Source organism: Dipodomys ordii, unplaced genomic scaffold, assembly GCF_000151885.1.
Source record: "Dipodomys ordii isolate 6190 unplaced genomic scaffold, Dord_2.0 Scaffold60, whole genome shotgun sequence".
NCBI lineage: Eukaryota > Metazoa > Chordata > Mammalia > Rodentia > Heteromyidae > Dipodomys > Dipodomys ordii.
In genome coordinates, this window is record NW_012267276.1 from 3240637 (window position 1) to 3249612 (window position 8976).

The following is an 8976-nucleotide window of genomic DNA, read 5'->3' on the forward strand; positions in this document are numbered from 1 at the left end:
TCTTATAACTCAAGATGGCAGTTGTTCTACAAAGGTACCATAGAGGTCTTTTGCTGACAACAATAGCCCAATAAGCCATGCATGCTGAAATCAATCACTGGAGAAAGACAGCATGAACAGCACAGCCTTGAAATTCTCATACAAGTCTCTTGCTCTATTCCCCAAGTCTCAGGAGAAACAAGAGCCAATAAAGGAGTTATTAAGAAAAGAAAGAAGTTGATGAGCCATAGAAGATTAAAAATCAGATCAGTGAGGAGTGTGCATTCTAAATGATTGCCCTTTTGCTGAGTTTAGGCAACTTCACCATGTCTTAATTAACCAGTCTTCTCACTGTGACTATTCAAGAAGATTCAGGCATCAACTCAGATATATTTTGTGTTATGTATGGAACCATGTGGTTAGCTGTTTATAAGCTAGATGTGAGTATTTGCAATATTCTTACAAAGAAATTCACATTGACCTCATAGAAATGCATTATAGGTTGTAAGTTAGATAAGTCTAGGATACTACATAATTACTTTTCAGTTAACGGAGTATAATGAGAAAATTACTGTTTTCATGCACTGAGCTTAATTTTAAAAGTCTAGGGATGGAAATTCTGGGAGAATCTCCCTCCCTTTTCTGTGCTGGTCAGCCATAGCTGAGTATTTACAGCTGTATAGTACCAATGTTTTGCAGTACATCAGCTCTGTCAAGCTGAGGGAATTCTATGAAGATTATAAAGCTGATTCTATTGTTTTATCTTTTGTGTGGTGGTCAACTAGGCAGATTCCCTTGCAGTGTTTTGTGGCATTTTGTGTGTGTGTGTGTGTGTGTGTGTGTGTGTGTGTTTTGTCGGTTGTGGGGCTTGAACTCTAGGGGTGGACACTGTTCCTCAGCTCTTCAGCTCAAGGCGAGCGCTCTACTACTTGAGCTACAGCACCACTTCCGGTTTTCTAGTGGTTTATTGGAGATAGGAGTCTCAAGGTCTTTCTTGCCCGGGCTGGCTTTGAACTGATCCTCAGATCTCAGCCTCCTGAGTAGCTAAGATTACAGGCGTGAACCACCAGTGCCCGGCTTTTGTGTTATTTTTTTTTGTCAAAGTTGAATAACTACTTTTCTTGGCTCTTCGCCTGCTAATTTTCAAACCTATTGTCTTCTTGATACTGCAACTCCTTACTTTGAAATTTATTGATAATGAAGCAATTGATAATTGTCCAGCTTGATAATATAATGACCAATGAAAGAAGGAAACCTTGAGGTATTCCTACAATTTTTTTGTTTTATTATATAATTATAGTTATGTCATTTTACATACTCCTAATTGTAGAAATGAACATCTTTCATTACTTCTGTTCATTTTTTACATAGAACTTTCATTATTTTGCAAATAGATAATATGATGCATTTCTGTTATATACTTGTAAGGATTAATAGCAAAAGAAGACTTAATAAAACAATAAACAATAAAACAATATAAAATATTTGAGATAATTGGAAAATATAAAGACATAATAAAATAATGTGATAACACCATAAGTTTTTTTGAAGAGATGTTTTTGCTTTTCTTCATGCAGGGGATTAAATTGAGGGTCTTGCACATTCTGGAAAGCAATCTGCCACTAATCAATAGTCCTTAATCCATTGAAACAGGTTCTCACTGGGTAATCTAGGCTAGCATCAAACTCTGGTTACTCCTAACTTCAAGGGTGTAAAACCACAGGCATGTACCACCAAACCAAGCAAGAATATTCAAATTATTTATCTATGTGCGGTTTAACTCTTTTCAGATCTGAGATTATAACACATTTATATTCTAATAAGTCTTTTTAGGACTATTTCTTAAGCACTATTTATATTCTTGTTAAATGTAAAGAACTTATTTAATAATTTTCTTTATGTTAAAATGTTTTACAGATCACCAAAGATTGAGTCTCTCTCTATGTTAGGCTGTCCTTGAACTCAACATCTACCTTTCTCAGTCTCTTGAGTACTGAGATTACAGGTACAAACCACCCTGCTCTGCTTCACAAAGTGATTTTTTTTTTTTTTGTCAGTCATGGGGCTTGACCTCAGGGCCTGGGCACTGTTCCTCAGCTCTTTAGCCCAAGGCTAGCACTCTATCATTTGAGCCACAGTGTCACTTCCAGTTTTCTCCTGGTTTCTTGGAGATAAAAGTCTCATGGACTTTCCTGGCCTGGCTGGCTTTAAACCGTGATCCTCAGGTCTCAGCCTCCTGAGTAGCTAGGATTACAGGCGTGAGCCACCAACGCCTGACATAAAGTGATTTTGACTCAACAAAGTTTCTCAAAGAAACCTGAACCCAATATTGTCTAAGAGAAAATATGAACCATGTAGGTAATTTAAAATTTTCTAAGAGCCAATTTTTAAAAATTCAAGAGAAAGTTGAAGTTAACTCTAATAATGCAATTTAACATAATATATTCCAAAATCATTATTTTAAGATGTAATCAATAAAATGTGAATGGTGTATTTTGAATCTTTTTGGCATGTTAAGTCTTTGAAGTCTAGCATGTGAAATCTTCAATAGACCTCAAATGAATACAATATCAATTTAGCACATTAAAATATGATTTATTTTATGTTGCTTAATTTTTTCTCATATCTTTTCTATAAGATCCAGAGAGAAGTTTTGCATAAACATTTCCATAAATCTTGACATCAAGTTTCCTCAAAATCCGGCCCTTTTTATGTCAGTCAGGCTAAGTCCACCTTTACCTCTTCCCCAGCAACCCAGAGGTCTAGGACGTTGGTCCTGAATTGACTGCTCCAGCTTCTCTGTGACCTTGTGCTAAGTCAGCTCTTTTGTCTCTGTGCTTCCTGATTTCCTTGCAATAATGCTTCTAGACTGTCTTTGGTTGTACCATCTATCTACTTCCTGCACTAGGCAAATCTATAGGCTGTCCTCTTAGGAAATGTCTTCAAAGTAGATTGTATAAATTGCAGAGTTTCCAAGGGAAACAGGGTACATGGACATTTTTATAGACCAAATTCCAAATTTCCAACTTTCATATATATTTTCATCTAAATTTAACTTCTTTGGGACTATTTTGTACAAATTAAATTCTTTCTAAATGTTTCCTTTCTGTGTGATTTGTGTGTGTGTGTGTGTGTGTGTGTGTGTGTGTGTGTGTGTGTGTGTGTGTGTGTGCGCATTGGGATTGAAACTCAAGGCCTCAGGTTTTTGTTTGTTTTTTTCTCTTCATTTAGCTGGTGGTCTGTCCCTTGAGTTACTCCTCCATTTCAGCTTGCTTTCTGGTAATTTGAGATAGAGTTTCTTAGACATTTTTGTTGGCTTCAAGCCTGGATCCTCAGATCTCAGCCAGCTGAGTAGCCAGGATAAAGGTCTCAAAATTGTGACTACTATGTCTTTGCAGAATAAAGTAACTCCTTGTTTAATATGAAAGACAAAAAGACATTTATAACTTATTTTACTATAGTCAGCCTAAACATAGCTAGTCACCAAATCTTGACATTTTGAGTCCATTGCACCTTCTTTTTAAAAATCTCCACTCTCTTCTACCATTCTGTGACAGGTAGAACACCATGCTAATCAGGAGTAAAAACTCTAGCGCCCTGTTGGTGGTTCAAATTCTGGTTTTAATAAGCAACACTTGTATGGCATTTTAAAAAATATTGTCGTTTCACAGTAAGTTTGGATATTGGAAAGTATGAATGTCCCCATTTTTATCTTTATGTTTAAGATTACTCTATTTAGGTCCCTTTGTAATTCCACATGAAAATGAGCATCATATTTTCCATTTTTACAAAGAAATCCACTTTTAAAGAACTTTAGCAAGGGGCTGGGAAGGTGGCTCAGTGGTAGAGCGCTTGCCTTGCATGCCTGAGCTCCTGGGTTCGATTCCTCAGGACCACATAAGCAAAAAGAAAAAAGCCAGAAGTGGTGCTGTGGCTCAAGTGGTAGAGCGCTAGCCTTGAGCTGAAGAGCTGAGGGACAGCGCCCAGGCCCAGAGTTCAGGCCCCATGACTGGACCCCCACCCCCCCCCAAAAAAGAACTTTAGCAGAAATTTAGTGGCAGTATTATCTTGGATAACACTGACATCTTAACAATATTCGGTCTTTTGGTCCCTATGTAATTTGTGTTACATAACTTGGATGTTGATAAAGTATTGTAGGGCTATTATTAGTAATGTAATTCTTTCCTTAGATTGAATTTGTTGCATATGAAAAATAGCAAAACTTCATTGTATTAGAAATATTAGTTTAAATATGTGATGTAATTTCTTTAGATGTCAAGTTTAAGATGTTAACGTATATTGTGACACAATATTTTTTTTAAAAAAGAATGGCTATAATCAAGAACTCTAATAACAACAGATGCTGGAGGGGATGCAGCCAGAAGGGAACCCTTGTTGGTGGGAGTGTAAACTTGTTCAACCACTTTGGAAAGTAGTATAGAGGTTCCTCAAAAGACTCCACATAGAGCTCCCCTATGACCCAGCAATCCCACTTTTGGGCATTTACCTGAATGATCACAAACAAGACCACACTAAAGCTACCAACACAACTATGTTTATCACAGCATTATTTACCATAGCTAAGATATGGAATCAACCCAGATGCCCCTCAGTAGATGAATGGATCAAGAAAATGTGATATATATATATGTATATATATATATCACGTATATTATTGTATAATATGTATATATATTGTATAGCGTATACATAGTATGTGTGTATATATATATATATATATATAATGAAATTCTATGCCTCCCTCAGAAAGAATGACATTGCCCCATTTGTTAGGAAATGGAAAGACTTGGAAAAAAATTACATTAAGTTAAGTAAGCCAGGCCCAAAGAAACTTAGGTCTTATGGTTTCCCTTGTTTGCAATAACTAGTATATGTATGGGACAAGCAGAAGAGGTGAAAAGCTATGTACATATGATCAGATAAGGTGATGTTAAGAGAAATGAACCCCAAGGTAAGGACACAAGTGGTTTTTTTCTTTCTTTCTATGGTTTCTAACATATTTATAAGGTATGAGGTGATTTTTTTTGTTGCTTTGTATGTTCCTCCCCCACAGTATAACCCCTGTTTTCACTGTATTTGATGTCAGTATAATTTGGGGAGGGGAAGGGAAAAAACAAAATGTTTAAATAAGGATACAGGTTGACCCATTGTAACAATGAGATGTACAAGACACTGTTGTAAAACAATAATGAACTTTACAATTTAGGCAGGGGTGGAGGGAGTGTAGTTGTGGAAGTGGGAGGGAAGGGATGGTAGGGGAAGAAAAAAGGAGGCGGCATCAATGCTTGATAAGAAATGTACTCATTACCTTGCCCATGTAACTGTAACTCCTCTGTACAGTATTTTCACAATAAAAAACATTAAAAAGAAAGTATGCAAAGAAAGCCCTTAAACACCCCTTAATATTAGCCCAAGGGGACGCCATTGTCATAACCTTTAAACTTTCTGTTCCACAACTGCTACTTCTATAACATAGAATGGAAACCTTCTTAAGTAATAGTATGTAAGGTTAAGATGAGATGACTTGTATACATGCATTTTGTGAAATGTAAAGGATTATAGTGGTTTTAAATTTGATCGTTTTGTTTGTCCAAAAGTTCCTTGAATCAAAATACTCCTTGAGCATCTACTTTGTAACAGGTATGCTTTCAGGCTTTACAGGTAACTTGGCTCTGCTCAATATTACATTTTTGGAGCATTAACGAAATATATTGTAAATTAAGAATTTCAGGAAGTGTTAAACATTAATACAAAATAATGATCTTTTATATTAACTGCTGTTAACATAATTTACTCTGTATCGTCCTTGAAAGAAAACAGCCTAATCTTCATGATTTATTATACTATAGACAGCCTAAACACAGACAGAAACATCTAGTCTTTCACTATGTTCTAACACAGCCAAGATTTTCAAGACAGCCCACAGCTCCCTTTATCCACCAGAACCATCAAGCATGCTCTAGTTTGAATTGTGTTCCAGCCTCGAGCACTCTACGTAGGTTCCTTTCTGTGTTTGTGCAGGCTTCATCCTTTCTCTGAAGTATTTTCTTCATAGGCACTGATAGCTCCCCTATGCCTCACATTCTTTTCCCCACAGCGAATCTTTTCAACAAAGCATAGCTTGCCCAACCTCTTTACAATTGCATACTGTCCTCCTTCTCCCCAAACCCTACCGTACTGACCTATTTTGCTTTATTTTCCCCCATATACCTTATCATAGGTAAACAAATTATATCAGTTATGTATTTATTATTTCTGTCTATTGCTTCTAGAATGCAAGCTTCATGAAGTGACAGGTCTTACAGCTACAGTGAAGTCACTACCGACTGAGTTACAATGTTCTAAGAGTTCTAGTTTATTTTTTACTATTGCCTCTCATTTAATTCTAACAACAATCATATGAGGAAGCTCTATTTTTGTAACTGTTTATCTACTGCTGCATAACAAACCATCCCAAATGGGATGGCTTGGTTAGTGGTTAATCTTGATTGTCCACTTGATTGAACTGAAAAATGCCTAGTCGACTAGTTTATTACCCTGCTGTGTGTGTGTCTGTAAAACCATTTCCAGAGATAACTAGATAAAAAGGGCTCTGACTAAATGAATGTCTTAAGACATTGGTGGAGTCAAAATTGGAATAAGCTATTAAGAGATGGGGAAATTATGGAAAATGGGGGCTGGTTAGAGAAAGTGAGCATTGGACTCCTCAGAAGGCTGAGCTCTGAGAATGACATTCATAGCCAACCCAGGCAGGAAAGTCCATGAGACTCCTATCTCCAATTTACTAGCAGAAAACTGGGAAGTGGTGCGGTGGCTCAAAGTGATGGAATGCTAGCCTTGAGCAAAAGAGCTCAGGGAGAGCACCCAGGCCCTGAGTTCAAGCCCTATAGCTGACAAAATAATTAATTAACTAATTAATTAATTAAATACATCAGCACTGGAAGTGGACCTCTAGGGAACTATATCGTTTCCTGGCTCCATCCTGTTGTTCCCCTGCTGTACTTTCTGCCCACCACGATGTGAACTGTTCTTACACACAGCCATGTGCTGGTGGACTGAAACCTCTTTCTGCTTCCTGTCTACCCAGATGTGAACATCCTCCTCCTCCGCTGGTTCCTACCACCAAAACCTACAATACTGTCATGGGCCCAGAAACACAGAGTCGAGGGCCATGGCTAGATCCCTCTGTAACTATGAGCTGCAATAAATTCGTTGAGTTGTTTATACCAGGTTGTCGTGGCAATGAATAAAGTAATACAAACTGATACATGACAAATGGTCATTGCTCACTATTGTGTGGGTGAACAATTCAGCCATGTTAGCAGCTCAACGGTTTGGTTTACCTCCTATACAAAGCTCCTTCACTCCTGGGGCTTCAACTAGTAGCCAGGCTGGACTGGAACCTCCAAAATAGCTCTACTTAGATGTCTAGTGCATCTGTGTTGTTTATGGGCTCCTTATCATACAATACTTTTCTTCTGCTAGATGAGATCAACGTGTAATGAAGTTACTTCCTGATAAACCCACCCTCAGTTGAAAATACCATCAGTCAACTATGCATTTAGTGCCTAACCTACTGCTTAGTTAGCAATACAGAGCCCTGTGGAATCCCAGTGTTTACTTTCCAAAGACCACGCCAGATAATTGGGAGCTGTGGTATGGCTCACTACTGTTACCTAGCACCTCAAGAGAGAACTAAACGCTCTTGCTAGCCAGGGATACAATAAAAAATGTAAATGTGAAAGTTTTTTTCCCTCAAATATATATTACTCTTACACGTTCATAAAGTTAAAAATTGTAAGTCAAACATAACAAGTTAAAGATTGACTGTATTAAAATAATGTTTATATCTCCATGAATAAAACCTACAGTATATTCTATTTCTAAGACATGTAAGTTTTATTTATGTGATTTTTGTCATCCTCCTTTTGTCTAAGATGATATATCTTAAGGGCATATCTTAAGGATAAGACTACACCATTTCCAATTTGTATTTTGTGCATAAGTTAAAGGGCAGTTTTTGCACATGATTTTAAAATCCTGTGGGTTTTCTAAGATTTCCTTTGAGCTTTTAGAATGGATACAATGCATGATATATTTAATTTCAACCTGATAGAAAAAACTATCTATCTCCATTGTGCCCTCTTCAGAAATTGAAGGAACAATTTTAAAATGTAATTGGTGGGCATTTTATGTTAAAATTTCATAGAAATCTGGCACAATGTTGCTGTAAACTCTAATAACTGTTTCTTCACAATATTGGCAAATACTGAGGGGAGAGAAATTGTGAGTAATCTTGTTACCATGCTTCACCCAAAGGACTGCTTCTTTTCTTTTTTTATACATTGTACTTCTACACAAGATTTTGTTTGAAGAAAGACATTCACTGTAAAAGAAAAGATACAGTTTCAAAGCTAACTATAAGGTACATAGTTTTCTACCCACAGATATTTTATTTGCCAAAATTCATACACAATATGTTTCTAGGATAATTAAATGCTGTGATTTAATTAAAAATTGTAATGTGACATTAATTGGACATAGAAAAAACAGAAAAACTACAAAGGAATCAAAACTCCTCCACGTGCTGCTTCTATTTTCTTTTATTCAAGAAAGCTTGACAGTAGTTGCAATGCACACAATTTATCTAGGAAAATGGAGTTTCCAGAAACCTGCTTTAAGAGAGAAGTACACAGGACTTCTCACATAAAAAATTAGTGCTAGTCAAGAACGACTGCTTAGAGCTTCTGCATGGCAAAGGACATAGCTAGCAAGATAAATAGAAAGCCCACGGATTGGGAGAAGATCTTCACTAGCCATACAACGGACAAGGGTCTCATATCTAAAAAATACCTGGAACTCAAAAAATTAAATCCCGGGGACAAGATGGCGGAGGAGAAGCTGGAAGCTGAACAAGCTCTCGCATAGAAAGCAGTTTTAGAGTTCCAGTGAACAGTCCTAAGCCAGAGAAACACA